This window comes from Penaeus vannamei, chromosome 15, assembly GCF_042767895.1.
Source record: "Penaeus vannamei isolate JL-2024 chromosome 15, ASM4276789v1, whole genome shotgun sequence".
Taxonomy (NCBI): Eukaryota; Metazoa; Arthropoda; class Malacostraca; order Decapoda; family Penaeidae; genus Penaeus; species Penaeus vannamei.
In genome coordinates this window covers 34,074,700-34,097,199 of record NC_091563.1, presented here as the reverse complement: position 1 = coordinate 34,097,199, position 22,500 = coordinate 34,074,700, and the positions used below count along the sequence as shown (strand labels likewise).

Sequence of the window (22,500 nt, the reverse complement as noted above, 5' to 3'; positions counted from 1 at the left end):
CACACACACACACACACACACACATATATATATATATATATATATATATATATATATATATATATATATATTCCTTTTCTTCTGGCGTTGGTCCCAATTGCACTGTCCCATCACGTTCGCTATAAAGGGGCTCGACACCGCGCTCACAATAACGGGGTTCCACCTGTTCCTTCGTAACCAGAACACGACACACACAGCTGTTGGACCTCCCCCTCCCTCTTCAGCTTCCCCTCTCCCACATCCCTCTCTCCCCTTCCTCTCTTCTCCCATCTCTCTCGGTTCCTCTCGCTTATCCCTCCCTTTCTCTTCTCCTATCCTATACCTTCTTCTTACCTCCTCATCTCCTTTTCATCCTTTCCCTCCCCTTTTCTTCCCTCTTCTTCTCACCTCTCTCTCTCCTCTCATCTTTCCCCTTTCTCTCCTTCTCCTCCTCCTTTCTTCCCTTTTCCCTCTCTTTATCCTCTCTCCCCTTTTCTCACTTCCCTCTTCCTCTCATCCTTCCCCTTTCTCTCCTTCCCTCCCCCTTTCTTCCCTTTTCCCCCTCTTTATCCCCCTCTCTTCTCATCACCTCCCTCTTTCCTCTCATCCTTTCACTTTCTCTCTCCTTCCCTCCCCTTTCTTTCCTTTTCCCCTCTCTTTAACCCCCTCCCTTCTCATCACCTCTCTCTTTCCTCTCATCCTTCCCCATTATCTCCTTCTCCTCCTCCTCCTCCTTTCTTCCCTTTTCTCCTTTCTTTAACCCCCTCCCTTCTTCTCACCTCTCCCTCTTTCCTCTCATCCTTTCACTTTCTCTCCTTCCCCTCCCCCTTTCTTTCCTTTCCCATCTCTTTACCCCCATCCCTTCGGACCTTCCTCTTTCCTCTCATCCTTCCACTTTCTCTCCTTCCCTCCCCTTTCTTTCCTTTTCCCCCTCTCTTTTAACCCCTCCCTTCTTCTCACCTCTCTCTTTCCTCTCATCCTTCCCCATTATCTCCTTCTCCTCCTCCTCCTCCTTTTCTTCCCTTTTCTCCTTTCTTTAACCCCTCCCTTCTTCTCACCTCCTTTCCTCTCTCATCCTTTCACTTTCTCTCCTTCCCCTCCCCTTTCTTTCCTTTCCCCATCTCTTTACCCCCATCCCTTCTGACCTTCCTCTTTCCTCTCATCCTTCCTCTTTCTCTCCTTCCACTCCCCCTCTCTTTCCTTTTCCCCTCTCTTTAACCCCCTCCCTTCGTCTCACCTCTCTCTTTCCTCTCATCCTTTCCCTCTCTCTCCTTCCCCTCCCCCTTTCTTCCCTTTTCCCCTCTCTTTAACCCCTCCCTTCTTCTCACCTCCCTCTTTCCTCTCATCCTTTCACTTTCTCTCCTTCCCCTCCCCCTTTCTTTCCTTTCCCCATCTCTTTACCCCCCATCCCTTCGGACCTTCCTCTTCCTCTCATCCTTCCTTTTCTCTCCAATCCCTCCCCTTTCTTTCCTTTTCCCCTCCATCCCCTCCCCCTTTCTTTCCTTTTCCCCTCTCTTTAACCCCCTCCCTTCTTCTCACCTCTCTCTTTCCTCTCATCCTTCTTTTTTCTCTCCTCTCTCCTCCCCCTCCCCCTTCTTCTCCCCGACTCCCAACTCCTCTCTCCCTCCCTTTGCCATGCAGCTTGCATGAGGTTAGCGACCAGCCATGTTGCGTGATGCATGATTTTTCTGTTGGTCATGGCATGGCGTCATCAAGTATTTCGTAACGCATGAATCCAGGATGTGCAGACTCGATTCATTTTCTTTAATTCGAAATGGGTTAGTTGAATGGTGTTGTGTTGGTGTTGCATCCTGTGATAAGCCTTAACGTTAAGCTTTGGGTTTTGACGGTTTAAGACTGTGATTACGTATTCATCTTTGCAGTGTAGGAACGGGGGTAGGTTACCGCTACTCCCCCCCATCAGTTTCTATCTTTTATAAATATTCTGTCTGTCTCTGTCTCTGTCTCTGTCTCTGTCTCTGTCTCTGTCTCTGTCTCTGTCTCTGTCTCTGTCTCTGTCTCTGTCTCTGTCTCTGTCTCTGTCTCTGTCTCTGTCTCTGTCTCTGTCTCTGTCTCTCTCTCTCTCTCTCCCTCCCTCCCTCCCTCCCTCCCTCCCTCCCTCCCTCCCTCCCTCCCTCCCTCCCTCCCTCCCTCCCTCCCCCTCTCCCTCTCTCCCTCTCCCTCTCCCTCTCCCTCTCCCTCCCTCTCCCTCCCTCCCTCTCCCTCTCCCTCTCCCTCTCCCTCTCCCTCCCTCCCTCTCCCTCCCTCCCTCTCCCTCCCTCCCTCTCCCTCTCCCTCTGTCTCTCTCTTACTTTTATTTTTTGGGTGACCGCTTCAGAACACAACTTTGACCGATCCCAAATTTAATTCCCAAAGTTTGCCGATGGCGACGCGAGACATCCAAGCCGCAGCCACTGTCTTCCGCTTTCGCCGTCTCTACTTCTACCTCGGTTTTCCCATCTCTCCTTCTATCGCTGACTCGGCCTCTTGGTCTATCTCTGTCGGATTCGATATCCTTATCTTTACGTCTGGCTTTGCTGTTTCGTATATATATTTATATGTGTATATATAGATATGAGGGGCAGGGTTAATTTCTTTCCATCTCTCCCTGTCTTCCTTACCTATTCTCCGTCTTTCTATTCCTATCTATCTCTTTCTTTCCTTTATCTGATCTCCTCCTTCTCCCTCGCCCTCTTTTCCTTAAGTGTTCACCCTCCTCCTTTCTCGCCATTTCTTCTTTACCTGTTCTCCCTCCTCCTTTCGTTCCCTCTCTTCCTTACCTATTCTCCCTCTTTCTTTCCCTCTCTTCCTTACACATTCTCTCTCTTTCTTCCCCCCTCTCTCTTTCTCTCCTTTACATATTCCCCCTCTTTCTATCCCTATCCCTTTCTCTCCTTTACCTATTTCCCCTCTTTCTATCCCTATCTCTTTCTCTCCTTTACCTGTTTTCCCTCCTCATCCCTCGCCCTCCCTCCCTTACCTGTCCACCCTCCACCCTCACCTGTGTTTCCCAGTCAGGATCCGAAACCAAGAGCGAAGCCAGGGAGCGGCACCCGTCCATCCGGGGCTTTTTGAAACGTAAATGCGATTTTGTGATCGGATTACACGGTTCGATCGACCGTCATGCTTTTTGCCCGATTGCACGTGCGAAATAAGTGCTCCTTTGGGCGTGGTCGGGCTGCACAGGTGGCGAGCGGAACACCTGTTGTAGGAGGCAGAGTTTGGGGGAATCGTCTTGGATTTGGAGGCAGAAGAGATAGATGGGAGAGAATAAAAATAGATATAATAAATTACATAAAGGTATAGATAGATAAGTAATAGTGATAGTAATGGCGATAGTTGTAATGATGAATGATAAGTGATAATGATGATTAAGATCATAATAGTATTAATTATAATGAAAGATATTATGATGATAGTGATAACGACAATGTCAACAACAACAATAACAGCATTAGTAATAATGACAATGATGATGATCGATAAAAAAATAAAAAGATAAGAGAAAATGGGGGGGGGGGGGGGGTGAACAGTCAAATACTAAAATTCAAAGACAGATGTGATAAGACTAAAAATAGAGAAGATAAATTACATAAAGTAGAGATAGATAAGTAATGATAGCGATAGTAATGGCGATAGTTGTAATGATAAATGATAAGTGATAATGATAATTATGATCATATTAGTATTAATGATAATGAAAGTGACAATACGACGATAGTGACAACAATAAGATTAATAATAATGACAATAATAATGGTGATCAAGAGAAAATGGGGGTTGGGGAAACCGAACAGCCAAATACCAAAATTCAAATATAGAAAAATACGAGAGTACCACACGGCAATAAAAAATAAGATAAGATAAATGAATAATAAATAAATAAAAATAAGAAAACAGAATACTACTACTCAAAGAGCTCGTCAGCGTGAATCCGAACCGGTAAGAATGAAACTTTTTTTTTTCTTTTTCTTTTTCGAAACCCGCGTTATGAAGGTAGGCGCCCAGGCTGTTCTCGGTTCACATTTTTTTTTCCACATACACACGCACACAAAAATAGGAAAATTATTACTGTTCAAAGAGTGGAAACAGAAAAATTACGCGAAAAGATGAGTCAATTTTATGAGGCGAGGCGAAAGGAGACGAAGAGAGTTGGGCGCCGGCTGGTGCGTTCGCCTGCCCGCTTGGAGGAGGAGGAGGAGGAAGAGGAGGAAGAATGGGAGTAGGAGGAGGAGGAGGAAGAGGAGGAAAAAGAAGAGGAGGAAGAGGAAGAGGAAGAGGAAGAAGTGGAAGAGGAAGAGGAATGAGAGTAGGAGGAGTAAGAGCGGAAATAGGAGGACTGGGAGAAGGGATATGAGTAAGAGGAATAAGGGTAAGAGTAAGAGTAAGAGTAGAAATAGGAATGGGAGATGGGAGTAGGAGTTAGAATGGGAATACGAGTGAGAGGAGTAAGAGTAGGAATGAGTGGGAATTAGGAATAAGAGTGGGAGTGGAAGCGTGAGTAGAAGTAAGGGGATGTAAGAGAAAATCAAAATAATTGTCAAGTCTTTAGTGGATTATTTTTTATTGTTTTTATCATTTTAGTGATTCATCCATGCGTTCGATACGCTTATTCCTTAATTAATCGCATTTTTCCTTATTCATACTTTTTTTTCTCTTGACTCGAGCCACATCTCCATCTCGATTTTTCCTTATTCATATATATATATATTTTTCTTGATTCGAGCCACATCTCCATCTCGATTCCCTCATCCACGGAACTGCACACTTCCCTCCGTCTTTTGTTGCCTCCTCGTTCGTAATTTCGGGTTTACGGCATTACAGTTTGAGCCTTCAGGTAACAGGGTTAATATGAAGGCCCGGGCGACGCTCCTGCTTTATTGCCGCCGGGAACATCGCCTTTGATTTTACACCGGTTGGGCAAGACGGGCTGGTGTGTATGGCCAAGCCTCTCCTCTGCCCGCTTGAGACAAACTCGTTCATGTGGGTTGGTGTTTTTTTTTTCTTTCTTTCTTTTTCTTTTTTTCTATCTGTCTGTGTCTGTTTGTCTCTTTCTCTGTCTCTGTCTCTGTCTCTGTCTCTGTCTCTGTCTCTGTCTCTGTCTCTGTCTCTGTCTCTGTCTCTGTCTCTGTCTCTGTCTCTGTCTCTCTCTCTCTCTCTCTCTCTCTCTCTCTCTCTCTCTCTCTCTCTCTCTCTCTCTCTCTCTCTCTCTCTCTCTCTCTCTCTCTCTCTCTCTCTCTCTCTCGTTCATGTGGATTGGTGTCTTTTTCTTTTTCTTTTTTTCTTTCTCTCTTTTTCTTTTTTTCTTTCTATCTGTCTGTTGTCTCTTTCTTTTTTTGTCTGTCTCTCTGTCTCTGTCTCTCTGTGGCTCTGTATCTCTGTGTCTCTGTGTTTCTCTCTGTCTGTTTTATTCATTTTCCCCATTCATTCTTTCTATTTGTTTGTTTATTTCTACTCTTTCTGCTTTATCTCTTATTTCCTTCATCCGTTTATCCCCGTATTTCTTCGTCTCCTTGAACGATACTTCCCCGCCGGCAAGATGCAGCGCCGGATAACGTAAATAGCATCCTGGGTGATACCTTTTGCGCGGGAGAATTTAAAGGGACGCTGAATATGGATTTTTTTTTTTTTTTTTTTGAGACGTTGAACATGTCCGGATCCGTAGCAGGTGTCCAGGTGTATGCGTGTCCTAAATATGATTCCGACGGAAGCCTCTCGGAAACAAGATCTAAGCAAGATCTCTTTTTTTTTCCCTAAAGTGAGAGCTTCGGGTGTTCTTTTGAGCGCCATCTTTTACGTGCTTGATTTTTTTTTTTTTTTTTTTTTTTTTTTGTCGTCTTCGTTAAACACCCTTTTCGGCACTCCGTCCTTCCCTTACTTCTCCTCGTTCTCTTTGTGGTTCCCCTCTTTTTTCTCTCTCTACCGTCTCTACGCCCCACAATCTTGTCTTCTCCGTGTCGCCCTCATCCTCACTCCCTCCCCGCCCCTCCCTCAGTCCTGCCTCCTTTCCCTCTACCTCCCCTATGCCCCACCTACCTCCTCAAGGCCACCCCACCCACCCCCTCAAGGCCACCCCACCCTCACCCCCTCCACCCACGAGCCCCCGCCACCTGCCACCTTCCGGCTTTGAATCACAAAAAGGGGGATAGGTAGGGGGAGGGGGCAGGGCGAGGGGGTAGGGAGGGGATAGGAGGGGTCTCGTCCCAGGCTCGAAGTGGCACCACCTAACAAGTTTTCATTAAGTGAGGAAAAGGGCAAGTTATGTACAAGAGAGGAAGAATTGTTGGCTTTTTCCTCTGCTCTTTTCATGCTGCTCTCACTACTACTACTACTATTTATACTGGTACTACTCATTTTTCTCTTCCTTGTTTTTTCTTCTTTCTTCTACTTTTTTCTCTTTCCTCTACTTCCCCTCTCCCTCCTTTATTTTAATTTGTTCTGCTTGTTCTTTATCTCCTTTCTTCTCTTTTTTCGTTTTATCCTTTCTTTTCCTTTCATCTCCTTCTCCTTCTTCATCTCCTTAATTTTTCTCTTTCTTCATCTCATTTTCTTCCTCTTTCTCTTTTTCTCCCATCTCCCTCTCCTCCTCCTCCTCCTTTTTCTCCTTCCTACATCCATCTACCCCTTCCTTCCTACCTTCCTTCCATTTCTTTCCTCTTTAAACCTCCTTCCTCCCCCTCCTCCTCTTCTCCCTCTATTCCCTTCTCTTCTTTCCCCCTTTCTAATCTCTCTCCCCTTCTTCCTCTCTCCGCTGGCCTCTTGTTTCAAAACAGCAATGGGTGATTTATGGATAAAAGTCATGAATAACTACGACAATGAATTAAAAGATAAACCTGTGAGATTTTATAGCTCGAAATAGTCTTAATCATGTATGAATGAAATGCTTATATGTTTGTATGTGTCTATGAGTTTATATATATATATATATATATATATTGTAATTATGATATATATATTACAATTACAATATATATATATATATACATAGACATATATACATATGTGCATATATATGTGTGTGTGTGTGTGTATTGTATATATGTACACATTCTCACACACATGTTTATATATAATATATTGTATATGTATATACATATGTGTGCGTGCGACAGCGTGCTTGCTTGCTTTGTGCAGGTGTATTAACACACATACACTTGATGTATTCATAAAAGAAAAAACAAAGAAAATAGAAACAGAAGGAGAGAGAGAAAAAAGTGATTGAGGCAAAGAGAGTGGAAAGAGAGAATGAAGAAGATGAGAGGGCGAGCTGGAGTCCCCCGTACAGAGAGAGAGAGAGAGAGAGAGAGAGAGAGAGAGAGAGAGAGAGAGAGAGAGAGAGAGAGAGAGAGAGAGAGAGAGAGGGGAGGCACTTGAGTGGGTCGACCGGAGTGCGCTGGTATTGGTTGGTTGACTGAAGGCCTACTTATTTTCTTATTTATTTGCCTCCATTTCCTCTTCCTTATCTTTGTTCGGGTCTTTTATTTCTCCCGACTGTCTGTTGTGTATATATGGTTAGAGGTAGGCATGGTTATGCATTTATTTCTATGCACATAGATTCCTAAATACACGTACATACATATATGTATACATACACACATTTATACATATATGCATACACACATTTATACATATATGTATATATACTTGTATACATACATGTAGACATACATAGCTATATACATGTATACTTAGATGCATGTATACATACATACATGCTTATATAAATACATGTATCCACATACATACATACATAAGTCAGTCACTCTCCTCCCATATTTTTATATCTATGATGTCCTCTTGAAACCGCTGACGTGTGCTCCCTATTAAAATTCCTTCACCCTTTTTTTTATTATGATCCTTAAATCCCACAGAGAATATTGATTTTTAGTCTCCGTCGACGAGGTAATGTTTTTAGTGTGTTTATTTACTTATTTATTTATTTATTTATTTATTTATTTATTTATTTATTTATTTATTTATTTATTTATTTATTTATTTATTTGTTCGATTGTTTGAAAAGGTTTAGCAAAATTTCACTGGGGGATTTTAAAGCAATGGTTTGGGTGGATTGGATTTTACTCAGGGACCAGTTGGTTTGGATTAGGTGGCGATCCGGGTCGGTATCCTTCGCTAAAATAGTCGGAGGAATTCTCACCTGTGCGAACCATCATAGAAAATGGGGTTCTTTCATCCAAAACTATTCTTATCTGTACGGGTATCTTTGTCTTTTTCAATGCAAAGACACGTTAGGATTGGAGATTGGGATTTTCTCAGCGTTGGCAGAGGTTTTGGTCGCCCGGAAGGATTTCTGTAATATATATATATACATTTTTGTTCTTTCCTGTCTCTCTTCTGTGCTAAGGTGCTAATTTCTAGTGACGTTTTATGGGTGTTTTGTCCTTGCATTATACATGATTCACCCGCGCGGCCACTTCACCAGCTTCCCATTCTCCTCTCCTGATTGCTACCTCCCCCCCGCCTCTACCCCCCGCCTCTACCCCCCCGCCTCTACCCCCCCCCCCGCCTCTACCCCCGCGCGCACGTCGATGCTTCCCTGGTCCTCTGTCAGTCATTAATTAAGGGAGGGGCCGCCAGGTGAACCTAAAGCAGCTATTTGATAGCGCTTAAACGGGATGCTTTTCTTTCTCTCTCTATTTTTATGTGCGTTTTAATTCGAGTCTTTTTTTTCTCTCTTTTCTTTCTCGTTTGCATATTTTTTTTTTTGGGGGGTATGTGTCTTGCCTTCGCTTTCCTTTCTTTTCCTCCTCTTCCATTCCTCCTCCCCTTTCACCGTCTATATTTCTCTCCCTCACATTTCCTCTTTTCCATCTCTCTTTAACTTCACCCCCTCGCCTTGATGTCCTTCCTCTCTCCCTTTCTCCCTCCTCCTCTTTACCACTCCCCTCCCTTCTTTTTTTTCTCCTCCTACTCTCCACTCCTTTCTTCTTCCTAACCCCCACTCTCCACTCCTCCTTCCTCAATTCCCCCACTCCAATCTCCTCCCTCCTCCCTTCCTTCCCCCCACTCCCCACTCCTCTCTTTTCTTCCCTTCTCCTCCCGTCCCCTCCCCTCTCCTCCTTCCATCCCCCCTCTCCTCCCTCATCCCCTCCTCTCTTTCTTCCTTCTCCCCACTCCTCCCTCCTTTCTTCCCTTCTCCCTCCCCTCTCCTCCCTCATTCCTCTTCTACTTCCCTTCCTTCATTCCCTCCTCCTCCCTCCTTCCCTCTCTTCCCTCATCCCCCTCCCTCCCTCACTCCCTCCCCTCTCCTCCCTCATTCCTCATCTACTTCCCTCCCTCCCTTCCCCTCCCTCCTTCCCCCCTCCTTCCCTCGTCCCCTCCCCTCCTCCTTCCCTCCTCCTCTCCCTCTCTCAATCTGATTTGTGGACAAGAGGAAAGTGTGACCCTAACGCCTCCGACGGTCCCATCAACGTGGATTCGAGGAGATTCCACCAGCTGTGAATTTCGTTGTTAAATATTTGGTCAAGGCAGAGGACAAGGGCGTCGAGATGGGGGGGAGGGGGAGCTTGAAGGGCGTGAAGGGCGTGTGAGTGAGCCAGAGTGAAAGTAGAGTGTGGTTTTGGCCGTCGATATGTTTGTGTGTGTGTGTGTGTGTTTGTACGTATGTGTCTGTACGTGTGCGTCTTTCAGTGTTTATGTGTGTTTTTGAGAGTGATTCCGTGTGTGTATATGTGCAGATGTCTGGTCTAACCTCAAGAATTTACAAGTGATATAGGTCGTTACAGCATTTTTTCCTATCTTTGTTTCTGTCTGTCCCTGTCGGTTTCTCCACCCCCCCCCCCTCTCTCTCTCTCTCTCTCTCTCTCTCTCTCTCTCTCTCTCTCTCTCTCTCTCTCTCTCTCTCTCTCTCTCTCTCTCTCTCTCTCTCTCTCTCTCTCTCTCTCTCTCTCTTTCTTTCTCTTTCTCTTTCTCTTTCTTTCTCTTTCTCTTTCTCTTTCTCTCTTTCTCTCTTACTCTCTCTCTTACTCTCTCTACTCTCTCTCTTACTCTCTCTCTTACTCTCTCTCTACTCTCTCTCTTACTCTCTCTCTCTCTCTCTCTCTCTCTCTCTCTCTCTCTCTCTCTCTCTCTCTCTCTCTCTCTCTCTCTCTCTCTCTCTCTTCTCTCCCTCTTTCTCTCTCCCTCTTCTCTCTCTCCCTCTTTCTCTCTCTCTCTTTCTCTTACTCTCTCTTTCTCTTCTCTCTCCCTCTCTCTCTCTCTCTCTCTCTCTCTCTCTCTCTCTCTCTCTCTCTCTCTCTCTCTCTCTCTCTCTCTCTCTCTCTCTCTCTCTCTCTCTCTCTCTCTCTCTCTCTCTCTCTCTCTCTCTCTCTTCTCTCTCTCTCTCTCTCTCTCTATATATATATATATATATATATATATATATATATATATATATATATATATATATATATAATGCATATATTTATATGTATAATGTATATATTTATGTATGTATGTATATACATATATATTCACACACATACACACTCATGTATACATATATCTGTCTATCAACTCTCTATCCATCCACTACTTTCTCTCTGAAATGACCAGGACCCCCATTCTGCTATTTTAGACTTTCCAAAAGGAACTTTTATTTTACGGTCGCGAGTAAAGAGGAAACCTGCGACGAGCCAGAAATAAAACATGAGTTTAAAAATAGAGACACGGCGCTTGCGGGACTTTGTGTCTGTGGCTTGATACCTCACTGTAATACCAATAAGGCTTTACCGTGTGCCGGGTGGCCTGTCATTTCTGCCTCTGTTTCATTTTGCCTTTTCGGGTTTTCCCTTTTGCTGTGCGTACGCCGCCTGTTGGGAGGCCTTCCTTTTTAAGACATTTTAACTCTTCCTTTTTTGGGGGGTCTTTTTCGTGATTTTTTTTTTTTATTCTTTTTTATCCTTCCTTTCCCTTCTTTGCTGTGTTTCTCTTCCTTCTTTTCCTTCGGTATCCTTCTCGTCTTCTTTTTTGTGATCCTACTGTTTCTATCCTTCCTTCCCTTTTTTTCTGTCTTTCCCTTCCTTCATTTTCCTCGGCCTCCTTTTTATCACCATCTTCCCCTCCTTCCTCCTCCTCTTTCTCTTCTCCCAACTACCTCTTCTCCTCCTTCCTCTTCTCCCAATTGCCCCTCTTTCTCCTCCTCCGACTGCTCCTCTCATCATCTCCCTCCTCCTTCTTCCCATTCTACCTCCAACACCTCTTCTCCTCCCCCCTTCCCCCTTCCCCCCATTCCCCTTCCCCCTCCTTCTCCCTCTTCCCCTTTCCCCTCTTCCCCCTCCCCTCTTAACCCCCTTCCCCCCCTTCCCCCTTCCCCCCCTTCCCCCTTCCCCCCTTCCCCCTTCCCCCTTCCCCCTCCTTCCCCCTCTTCCCCTCCCCTCTCTCCCCCCTTCCCCCCTTCCCCCCCTTCCCCCTCCTTCACCCTCTTCCCCCTCCCCTCTCTCCCCCTTCCCCCCATTCCCCCCTTCCCCCCTTCACCTTCCTCACCCTCTTCCCCTTTCCTCTCTTCCCCCTCCCCTCTCTCCCCCCTTCCCCTTTCCCCTCTCTCCCCCCTTCCCCTCTCTCCCCCCTTCCCCCCTTCCCACCGCCACCAAGGTGATTAGTTTCCACGACACTACGGCCGCCTTACCCTCTCAAGGCGGCCGCTGGGACTGTTTTATTTATATGACCAGATCGACGTTCGTGATATGTGTCGTTCTCCAGCTGGCTCAAGTGATATGAAATCCATAAGTGAAGGGTGACGTCTTCAAGGAGGACGTTGGGGGTCGAGGGGGAGCGGAGGGGAGGGGGGTGGATAAGGGTGTGTCTGTGTGTGTTGGTGGTTTTAGTGTTTAATAGTTTGTTTTTTTATGTGTGGGTACGTGGGTTGGGTTGAAACAAAAGGGGTTGATGTGTTGGTTTTCTCTTTTTTGTTGTATTTTTGTTTCTATTTTTCTTTTTTTATTGGCTGCTGCTCCCACTGTTTATGGTTTATTTCAGCCTTCATCTTCTGTTGCAACCTTTTCTCTTTATTGTTTTGTCTCTTCTTTCTTGCCTTTTCTCCCCTGATTTTCTACGTTTCCCCTCTTACCTTGTTTGTCTGCTTATTTGCTCTTATTTTCTTGCTATTTCCTTTAATTTTACCCTCTTCCCATCTCCCCTTTCCTCCATTCCATAGCAAGAGGAAAAAGGAAAAGGTAAAATCCACCTCCGCTTCTCGTCTTTATGTTACCCTCCTCTACCTCCGCCGTGTTTTGCTCGCCGCTCGAGTGCCAGGAGACACTCGAGGGGGGGGGGAGGGGTTGCTTGCTCTCCAGAATCCGCCGTGAGACCGCTTGTGTATTTACTTATTCTGACTCTTGAGTACATTCTTAAACTCCGGCCTGGTGAGCCCCGCCGTCTGATCTCTGGCACACTTGAACACGAGAGAAGGAGGGAGGGTGAGGGGAGGCAGGGTGAGGGGAGGTCTGGGGTGTAAGGAGAGGGGAGGGAGGCAGGGTGAGGGGAGGTCTGGGGTGTAAGGAGAGGGGAGGGAGGCAGGGCGAGAGGAGGCAGGGTTGAGGGGAGGCAGGGCGTGGGGAGACAGGGTGAGGGGAGGTCTGGGGTGTAAGGAGAGGGGAGGGAGGGAGGGAGAGGGGGTGACAGGGTGAGGGGAGGGAGGGAGAGGGGCGACAGGGTGAGGGGAGGCAGGGCGTGGGGAGACAGGGCGAAGGGGAGGTCTGAGGTGTAAGGAAAGGGGAGGCAGGGCGAAGGGGAGGTCTGGGGGTGTAAGAGGTGGGGAGGGAGGAAGAGGGAGTTAGAGGGAGGGAAGGGAAAAGAGGAAGGGAGGGTTAGGGAAGGGGAGGGAGGAATTCGGGGAGGGTATGGCAAAGAGGGGGGATGGGAAGGAGGAAAAAAGGGGAAAGGGAAAGGAAAGGGAAGGCAAAAGAGAGGGGAGCAAGAACAGGAAAGAGGAGGAAAAGAGGGTTATAGAGGGACTTAAGATGATGTATTTAGGAAGCAGGAAGATCGCTTTTGTTGCCAAGATTACACGGTCATGACATCTTATGGTTTGCGCTTGTAGACTCTCACATACAAGAAAACAGTCGATGAAGGAATACATAGAAAAGAATCCAGTGCTCTCTCTATCTCTTGTGATAAAAAAAAATACTTAAAAAAAATTAAGAACGTTAGATGAATATTTTAAATAGCAAAAACTAATCAAAGGAAAAAAAAGTCCAGGGAACGTATTTTTCGTGAACGTAGTGTTTAGAACACGCGAGGCACAAAATATAAGTATATAATCTCGATCTAGCTACGCCAACAGCCTATCCGATAGTCTTTATAAAACGCTGATGACTGACTCCGGCGAACACGGGGTCACCGGAGGCCACGGGGTCACCGGAGGCCACTGGGTCACGCGACAACCACCTGTGCGCGGGGGAACTATAGATTGAAAGCCATTTTTTTTTTCCTTTTTTTTTACTTTTCTTTTTTTTCCGCTCCAAAGTCTTGTCATTTACGCTCCTCTACGACACGTAACAGAAGATCAGATCATTCAGGTCTTGGCAAATGGCGAAAGTTCCGGAAGATTGCAATTGAAATGCTCCCTACTTTTTTTTTTTTTTTTTTTTGCTTTTTTTCTCTATGGTTTTTCTTTTCTTTGGCGGAACCCTGTTGGAGGTGCACTGAAGGAGTGACTGCTGGCGGGGAAAAGGTGATTATTTGGTGATTAGCACCGGGAAGAGATTAATGATTGGGAATATTTGGGAATGCTGTGTCTTTCTCTCTCTCCTGCCGTTCTTTATCTTTTCTCTGGCTTTATTATCATTTTTTAGAATTATTTCCTTCTCTTTCTCTTTCCGTTCCTTTATGTCCATTCTCTTTTGTTTCACTCATCTTTTCCTTTATTGCTTCCTCTTCTACTTTTCTTCCCTATTTATCGTTTTTCCCTTTCCTCCTTTCTCGCTCCTTATCACACCTTACCTATACTTATTGTATTTTACCCTGCCCTGTCCTACCCTGTCCTGCCCAGCTCTTCCCTACCCCTTCTCTTCTCTCCTCTTCCCTCCCATCCCAAGTGTTCTCCATCTCTCTTTCTCTTCTCCTCTCCACTTTCCCCCCTCTTCTACCCACACTTTTCCTTTCTGCACCCTCTCCTCCCTTCCTCCGTCTCCACCTCTCTTCCCTCCTCAACCTCCATATCTTCCCTCCTCCACCTCTATCTCTACTCCCTTCCCTCGCCTCTATCTCTATTCCCTTCACCTCGCCTCTATCTCTACTCCCTTCCCTCGCCTCTATCTCTACTCCTCTTCCCTCGCCTCTATCTCTACTCCCTTCCCTCGCCTCTATCTCTACTCCTTCTTCCCTCGCCTCTATCTCTACTCCCTTCCCTCGCCTCTATCTCATCTCCCTCCACCTCCCCTTCTCCTTCCCCCTTTCCCCTCCTCTCCCCCCCTCCCTTCCCTCCTCTCTCTCCCCCTTCCCCCTTCCCTCTCTCCTTCCCCCTTCCCCCTCTCCCTCCCCCTTCCCTCTTTCCTTCTCCCCTCCCCCTTTCCTTCCCCGCTCCCCCTCTCCCCTCTCTTTCGCCTCTCCCTCTACCTTTCTCCTTCACTTCTCCCCCTCCTCCTCTCTCTCTCCCTCCCTCCTTCCTCCTCTCGCCTCCCCCCAGCTTGACCCCAACACAGCCGGGGCGCCATGTTTAGTATCTCATTTGCCTTAATGACCTTCGTGAGGCCATGAACCCATCAGCTGGTCGTCACCTCCAGCGCCTGCCCCATCTTGGCGGGGTCGTCTTCAGTCGATGATGTCGGGGATGTTCTGGAATTTCCCTTTTTTTTTCCTTTTTTCCCTTTTCTTTCCTTGTTTTTTTCTTCTTCTGTTTCGTTTTCTACTTATTGTTATTGTCTTTTTTTACAGTTTTCTTCAGTCTTCTTCAGTCGATGATGTCGGGGAGGTGCTGGAATTTCCCATTTTTTCCCTTTTTTCCCTTTTCTTTCCTTGTTTTTTTCTTCTTCTGTTTCGTTTTCTACTTATTGTTATTGTCTTTTTTTTGTTTTTCCTTTTTTCTTGTTTAATTTCGTCGTCTTCTAATTATCATTGTTTATTTTTATATTTTTCCTTCTTTCTTTTCTTTTTTTTCTATTTCGTCCTCTACTGTTTATCACCATCATCGTTATCAACATTGTCATTCCCATTGTTTATCTTTATACATTTATACATAATATAAATATAGTTCGATCCCCCCCCCAAAAAAAAAAAATTATGATTAACAATGATCTTGTTTAATACGCGAAAGAAAATTAATTACTTGTTCTGATAAAGTTGCACGAAAATTATTAACCAGATCCAATATAATTGTCACGTGCTATTATTTGACAGTGATTTGCTGTTTCAAGCAGAATAACAGGCAGGGAATTGACGTATGTTTTTTTGTTTTATTGTTTTTGCTTTTTTATTTTGTTGTTTTCATGAAGCACATAAATATTGCGACGAATTTGATGAATAGAGAACTTCCGAGCAGCTGTTTTTTAGGCTTTGACACGGACGCGGAGGTTTATGGTGGGAGAGGAAGGAGATCAAGAGGGAGGGAGAATTAGCAGCCGACTGACTTACCGACTGACTGACTGACTTACAGACTGATTGACTGACTGACTGATTTATTTACAGACTGACTGACTGACTTAGCGACTGACTGACTTGGCGACTGACTGACTTGGCGACTGACTGACTTGGCGACTGACTGATTTGGCGACTGACTGACTTAGCGACTGACTGACTTAGCGACTGACTGACTTAGCGACTGACTGACTTAGCGACTGACTGACTTAGCGACTGACTGACTTAGCGACTGACTGACTTAGCGACTGTCTGACTTAGCGACTGACTGACTTACCGACTGACTGACTTACCGACTGACTGACTTACCGACTGACTGACTTAGCGACTGACTGACTTAGCGACTGACTGACTTAGCGACTGACTGACTTAGCGACTGTCTGACTTAGCGACTGTCTGACTTACCGACTGCCTGACTTACCGACTGATTTATTTACCGACTGACTGACTGACTTACCGACTGACTGACTTACCGACTGACTGACTGACTTGGAGACTGACTGACTTGGAGACTGACTGACTTGGAGACTGACTGACTTAGGAGACTGACCGACTTAGCGACTGACTGACTTAGCGACTGACTGACTTAGCGACTGACTGACTTAGCGACTGACTTTCTTACCGACTGACTGACTTACCGACTGACTTTCTTACCGACTGACTGACTTACCGACTGACTGACTTACCGACTGACTGACTTACCGACTGACTTTCTTACCGACTGACTGACTTACCGACTGACTTACTTACCGACTGACTTTCTTACCGACTTACCCACACCACTCGACTTTGCCACCGACCGATTTACCCAACGAATAACCGACTTACCCACCGATCACCCGACTTACCCACCGATCACCCGAGTTACCCACCGATCACCCGACTTGCCCGACTTGCCCAGCAACCGACCAACTGGCAGGCCTCCACAAGGCCTCCGCACGTGAGCGACACGCGAGCCCCCGCGCCAACACGCCGGGCGCCACCGCAGTGCCACCGGCCTTCCTCCTCCCATGACGACGGCAGCGCGGCGGCGGCGGCGGTGGCACTCGACCGTCCTATTAATCACGGCTGTTAGTACACGAAGCCCCCGGTGTGATTAATCGCCTGTTCTCCCCCGGATTAATCGCTCGTTTGATCGGCTACGAAGGCGATTAATAACAATGGAAGGGCGGCCTCGTGTTCTTTTGTTCCCGGCCGACTCGATTTTTGTCCCCGACCTTGTTTACGGGGCGGCTGCTGGGCCCTCTCCCCCCTCCCTCCCCCCCCACACCCCTTCTCCCGGGTCTGATTGGGAACTTGCTCCTTCTGCCTGGGTTGTCCGAGGGGGCACCCGGGCGGTGGGGGGGGGGGTTGTGTGTGTGTGTTTGTTTGTGTTTGGTTGCGTGTGTGTGTATTTACTTGTTTGTGTTTGTTTGCTTGTGTATGGATGTGTTTATTTGTTTGTGTGTTTGTTTGTTTGTGTGTGTGTTTACTTGTTTGTGTTTGTTTGCTTGTGTATGGGTGTGTTTATTTTTTTGTGTGTTTGTTTGTTTGTGTGTGTGTGTTTACTTGTTTGTGTTTGTTTGCTTGTGTATGGGTGTGTTTATTTGTTTGTGTGTGTTTGTTTGTGTGTGTGTTTACTTGTTTGTGTTTGTTTGCTTGTGTGTGGGTGTGTTTACTTGTTTCTGTGTGTTTGTTTGTTTGTTTGTGTGTGTGTGTGTTTACTTGTTTGTGTGTGTTGTGTATGTGTTTGTGCGTATGTACACGTGTGTATTTAGGCATGTTTATGAAAGAGAGAGAGGAGGGGTAACTGATAGACAAACAAATAGAAAGGGGAAGGACGGTACAGAGAAAGAGAGAAGGGGAAGATAGGTAAAGATTGGAGGAAGTGGGAGATACAGTGTGTATGTGTGTGTGTGGGGGGGGATAGATTGGTAGGTAGCTAGATAGATAGACTGACTGACTGACTGACTGATGGCTAACTGACTGACTGACTGACAGACACAGATTGACAGACAGATTGACAGACAAATTGACAGATTGACAGACAAAGTGACTGATTGACAGACAAATTGACTGATTGACAGACATTGACTGATTGACAGACAGACAGACAGATTGACTGATTGACGGACAAACTGATAGCTGAGACAGAGAAAAAAGAAAGGGATAAATAGATAGATGCAAAGAAATACAATGCAAAAACGAAAATGAAAAAAAGAAAACCGTGACCTCCATAATCCGAGCGAAGGGCCGGGGAAAGGCAAGAAGGGCAGCGGGCAAGAGGCGAAGAACTGGAGGAGTGGAAGAAGGGCAGGGGGAGATAAGAAGGGCAGTAGGCAAGAAGCGAAGAGCCGGAGGAGTGGGAGAAGGGCAGAGGGCAAGAAGGGAAAAGCCAGGGAAAGGCAGGAAGGGCAGCGGGCAATAAGCCAAGGGTTGGAAGATAGAAGGGCAGCGGGGAAGAACCGAAGAGCCAAGGAAAGGCAAGGAGGGCAGTGGGCAAGAACCGAAGAACCGGAGGAGTAGAAGAAGAGCAGCGGCCAATAACCGAAGAGCCAGGCAAAGGCAAGAAGCGCAGCGGGCAAGAACCGAAGAGCCGGAGGAGTCGGGGAAGGGCAACGGGCAAGAACCGAAGAACCAGAGAAAGGCAAGAAGGGCATAGAGCAAGGACCGAAGAAGCAGAGAAAGGCAAGAAGAGCAGCGGGCAAGAACCGAAGAGCCGGAGGAGTGGAAGAAGCTCGGCGGGCAAGAAACGAAAAGCCAAGGAAAGGCAAAAAGAGCAGCGGCCAATAACCTAAGAACCAGGCAAAGGCAAGAAGCGCGGCGGGCAATAACCGAAGAACCAGAGAAAGACAAGAAGAGCAGCGGGCAAGAACCGAAGAACCAGGCAAAGACAAGAAGCGCGGCGAGCAAGAACCGAAGAGCCGGAGGAGGGGAAGAAGCGCGGCGGGCAAGAACCGAAGAGCCGGAGGAGGGGAAGAAGCGCGGCGGGCAAGAAGCAAATGAAGAAGGGCGCCGGACGGGTTAAGCGCCGTGCGGATTGGCGGGCAACCGGTGGCCCATCAGACCCCGAGTGCCGACCGGGACACATTTTGCTGATCGCTCCCCCTCCTCTCGCCGCCGGGGGGGAAATCGTACGGAGGAGGAGGAAGAGGAGGAGAGATGGGAAGGAAGGGGGAAGAGGGAGGGGGAAGAGGAGGAGAGATAGGGAAGGAAAGAAGAAGAGGAGGAGGAAGGTGGAAGAGGAAGGAGAGATGAGGGAAGGAAGGGACGAGGGAGGGGGAGGTGGAAGAGGAAGGAGAGATAGGGAAGGAAGGGGGAGGAGAGAAGGGAAGGAAGAGGAGGAGGGAGGAAGATGGAGGAAGGAGGGGGAAGAGGGAGGAAGGAGAGGTAGGGAAGGAGGGGGGAAGAGGGAGGAAGAGGAGGAGAGAATCATACGGAGGAGGATGAAGAGGAGAGATAGGGAAGGAGGGGGAAGGAGGAGGAGGAAGAGGGAAGAGGGAGGAAGGAGAGATAGGGAAGGAGGAGGAAGAAGAGGAAAGATAGGGAAGGAAGGGGGAAGAGGGAGGAAGGAGAGATAGGGGAGGAGGGGGAAGAGGGAGGAGGAAGAGGTGGAGAGATAGGGAAGGAGGAGGAGGAGGAAGGAGAGAGTGAGAAGGAGGGGGAGGAGGAAGGAGAGAGAGGGAAGGAGGAAGAGGAAGGAGAAATTGGGAAGAATGATGGAAATGGAGGAGAGATAGGGAAGGAGGATGAAGATGGAGGAGAAATAGGGAAGGAGGATGGAAATGGAGGAGAGATAGGGAAGGAGGGGGAAGAGGAAGGAAGGAGGGAGAGGAAAGAGAGATAGGGAAGGAGGGGGAAGAGGGAGGAAGGAGGGAGAGGAAAGGGAGAGAGGGAAGGAGGGGGAAGAGGAAGGAAGATGGGAGAGGAAAGAGAGATAAGGAAGGAGGGGGAAGAGGGAGGAAGGAGAGATTGGGAAGTAGAGATAGGGAAGGAGGGAGGAGGAGAAAAGGAATGAGAGAAAGAGGGGAGGAAGGAGGTAGGAGAAAGGAGGTAGGAGAAAGGATTAGGGGGAGGGGGAGGAGGAAGAAGGAGAAAGGAAAGAGGAATAAGAAAGGATTAAGGAGGAGGAGAAAAAGGCCGTGGCGATTCGACCGAGTGAAGGCGATTTTGGTTCATTCATTCATTCATTCATTCATTTGTATTTGTGCGTGAATGGTTTGTATTGAAGAATTTGAGCGTTTGAGGTCCGGGTTGTTCGCCGTTGCGTGCGTGGGCGTGGGCGTATGAATCGTATGTTTTGTGGTATTATGGTTGTTGGTTTTTTACCGGCGCGTGAATGGATAAGAGTCTTTCACTGTTGTTCTATTCACGAGACCGAAAGAGAGAAAGAAAAGAACGAAAGAAAACGCGGAAGAACACTGAAGGCCGGACGGAGAGAAGTGCTTTGAACAACAAAGAACATTTAGAGATCGATGATTTGCCAAAAGAAAGCCGGGAATTAAAAGACGAAAAAAAAAGACAATGAAAACAAATCAACGATCCCAGGAATCGTCATGTTTCGTCGTCTGGCTTTTCCCGCCTTTGAAGTACGCGGAGCCCCGGCCGAAGCGGGGCCCGGGCGGCGGCGGACTCCAAGGTAGGGCCATTAAGGGCTGAGCGGAATTCAAGCTGATCCTGAGACACCGCTGGCCGGGGCCGAGGCTCTGGGCGGCCGCGGGAGACTCGGGGAAGCTGCCGGGACGCCCACGCTCTCCTACGGCGGCCGGGTCCTTCGTTATAGCGAGGGACTCTGCGAGACGGGGACGCTTTGTGGCTCGGCGATACGGGAGGCTCTGGGACTTGCGCCCTTAGGGTTATGGGTCTAACGTCCCTGCGGTTCTGGGATTAAGGGTTCTGGAACTAAAGGGATGACTTGTTTTTTAAAGCTCAGGGACTCTGCTTCAGATGCCGGGCATTCCTAGAATCCTCGGTGATCTGCATAAAACTTTTTTTTCTTCTCTCTCTCTCCCTTTATTTATTTTTCATCTATTTATTCATTTATTTATTTTTGGGTAGAGCGTGGAACGGACTTGTGTTCTCGAATTTCGACATGGCTGAAGAATACCGGCTTGATTCCCGAAATTCAAGGAGGGTTTAGAAGGAGGTCTGTGGACATTCGAAATCCAGTCCCTCAGGCACCGACCAACCCGAGCTCTCTCCCCCCCCCCCCCCCGTCATTACAGGCATCCTCGGCGGGCCCGTGGCACTCCTCCCTCCTGGCCCCCGAGAATTCCATACATTCCCAGATTTTGTGAACACCTGATGCCACCAGACGCACAACAGCTGATCGGGGTGATTTGGTCCTTCCGAGAGCTACAGCAAAGTTTAAAGGAGTTACACCTGTAAGGCCGAGCTAAGAAACCTTAAAACACCTGCGAGGGAGCTCACAACACCTGTCATGTTGTAAACTGAGGCGGCTGTATTGATCCGCTTGTGTTGGTCCCGTCTTTGAGCGATCTGTTCAGTCTCCCTCTCCCTTCCATTCCTTCCTTCCTTCCTCTCTCCCTTTCTCTTTTATTTTTTTTCGTCTTTTGTGTTTGGTCCTTCCTTCGTTTTTTTCTATTCTTCCATCTCCTTTTTTTCTGTTTCTTTTGTATCACCTCCTCTTTCCTCCTCCTTCCTTCGCCATTTTTCAGCGTCTTCCTCTTTTCGCCGTCTCTCCTTCCTTTACCCGCGCCTCTCATACACTCTTCTTTAATTCTATTCTTATTCCCGTCTTTATCTCCGAGTTTCCTTCTCATCCATTCCGTAGTGGTTTTCTCTATTGTCTCCTTTCACCACACACTTTCCTTTCCCATTTTTGGCCGTTCACTCGTTCGTCTTCCATCTCTCCTAACTTTTCAGCCTCCTCTCCCTCTCACTCTTTTTCTTTCAATTTTTTTTTATCTTTCCTTCTTTTCTCTCTCTCTCTCTCTCTCTCTCTCTCTCTCTCTCTCTCTCTCTCTCTCTCTCTCTCTCTCTCTCTCTCTCTCTCTCTCTCTCTCTCTCTCTCCCTCCCTCCTCCCTCCCTCCCTCCCTCCCTCCCTCCCTCCCCCTCGCTCCTTTTCTCTTTTTTTTTTCTTTCTTTCTTTCTTTCTTCTTTCCTTACTCTCTCCCTCCCTGCATGCATCCCTCCTTCCCTTCCTCCCTTTCCTTCCTTCCTCCCTCCCTCCCTCCCTTCCTCTCTTCCTCCCTCCTTCCCTCCCTCCCTTCCCTCCCTCCTCCCTCCCTCCCTCCCTCCCTCCCTCCCTGCTTCCTCTTCCGCCGTTTCTCCCTCCCTCCCTCCCTCCCTCCCTCCCTCCCTCCCTCCCTCCCCTCTGGCCATTCCCTTATCACCCCCACTACCATCTCCACCCCCACCCCACCCCACCCCAACCCCACCCCACCCTCAATCTTTTGCATCCTAAGGTAAGTTAGGGAGGAAGTCAGTGACACATGTGAGATATCTAACTGAGATGAACAAAAGTTGAGAATTGAGAGAAAGGGGGGTGGCCCTGTGCCGCCTCCCCCCATTTCACATTCCCTTTTCATTAATCCTACTTTCTCTTTTATCTTCTCCGCCTCTTCCTTTTGATCTTCCTCTTCTTTCTCTTTCTTTTTCTTTATTTTGTCTCTTGCTATCCTTTTTTGTCTATTCCTTTCCCGCTTCCGTTCTCTTTCCCCATCCTTCTCTCTCTCCTTCCCTCCATCCCTCCCCCTCCATCCCTCCCTCCCCCTCCCTCCCCCTCCCTCTCCCTCCGCTCCCCCTTCCTCTCCCCTCCCTCTCCCCCTCCCTCCCTCTTCCCCTCCCTCTCCCTCTCCCCTCTCCTCTCTCCCTCTTCCTCTCCCTCTCCATCTCCCCCTCCCCTCCTTCTCCCTCTCCTTCCTCCTTCTCTTGTCCCCACTTCCTCCACTGCTTCCTCTTTCCCCCTCGACCTTCCCCCACCCTCTCCCTCCCTCCTCGAAATCTCC

General features: G+C 47.6%; 1 protein-coding gene across 1 annotated transcript in view; it reads left to right on the top strand.

Annotated features, from left to right (window-relative positions):
- The window catches only part of LOC113813928 (solute carrier family 4 member 11), a gene marked incomplete in the record, with an annotated part of 680,863 nt that overhangs the window by 399,913 nt on the left and 258,450 nt on the right, over window positions 1-22,500 (top strand).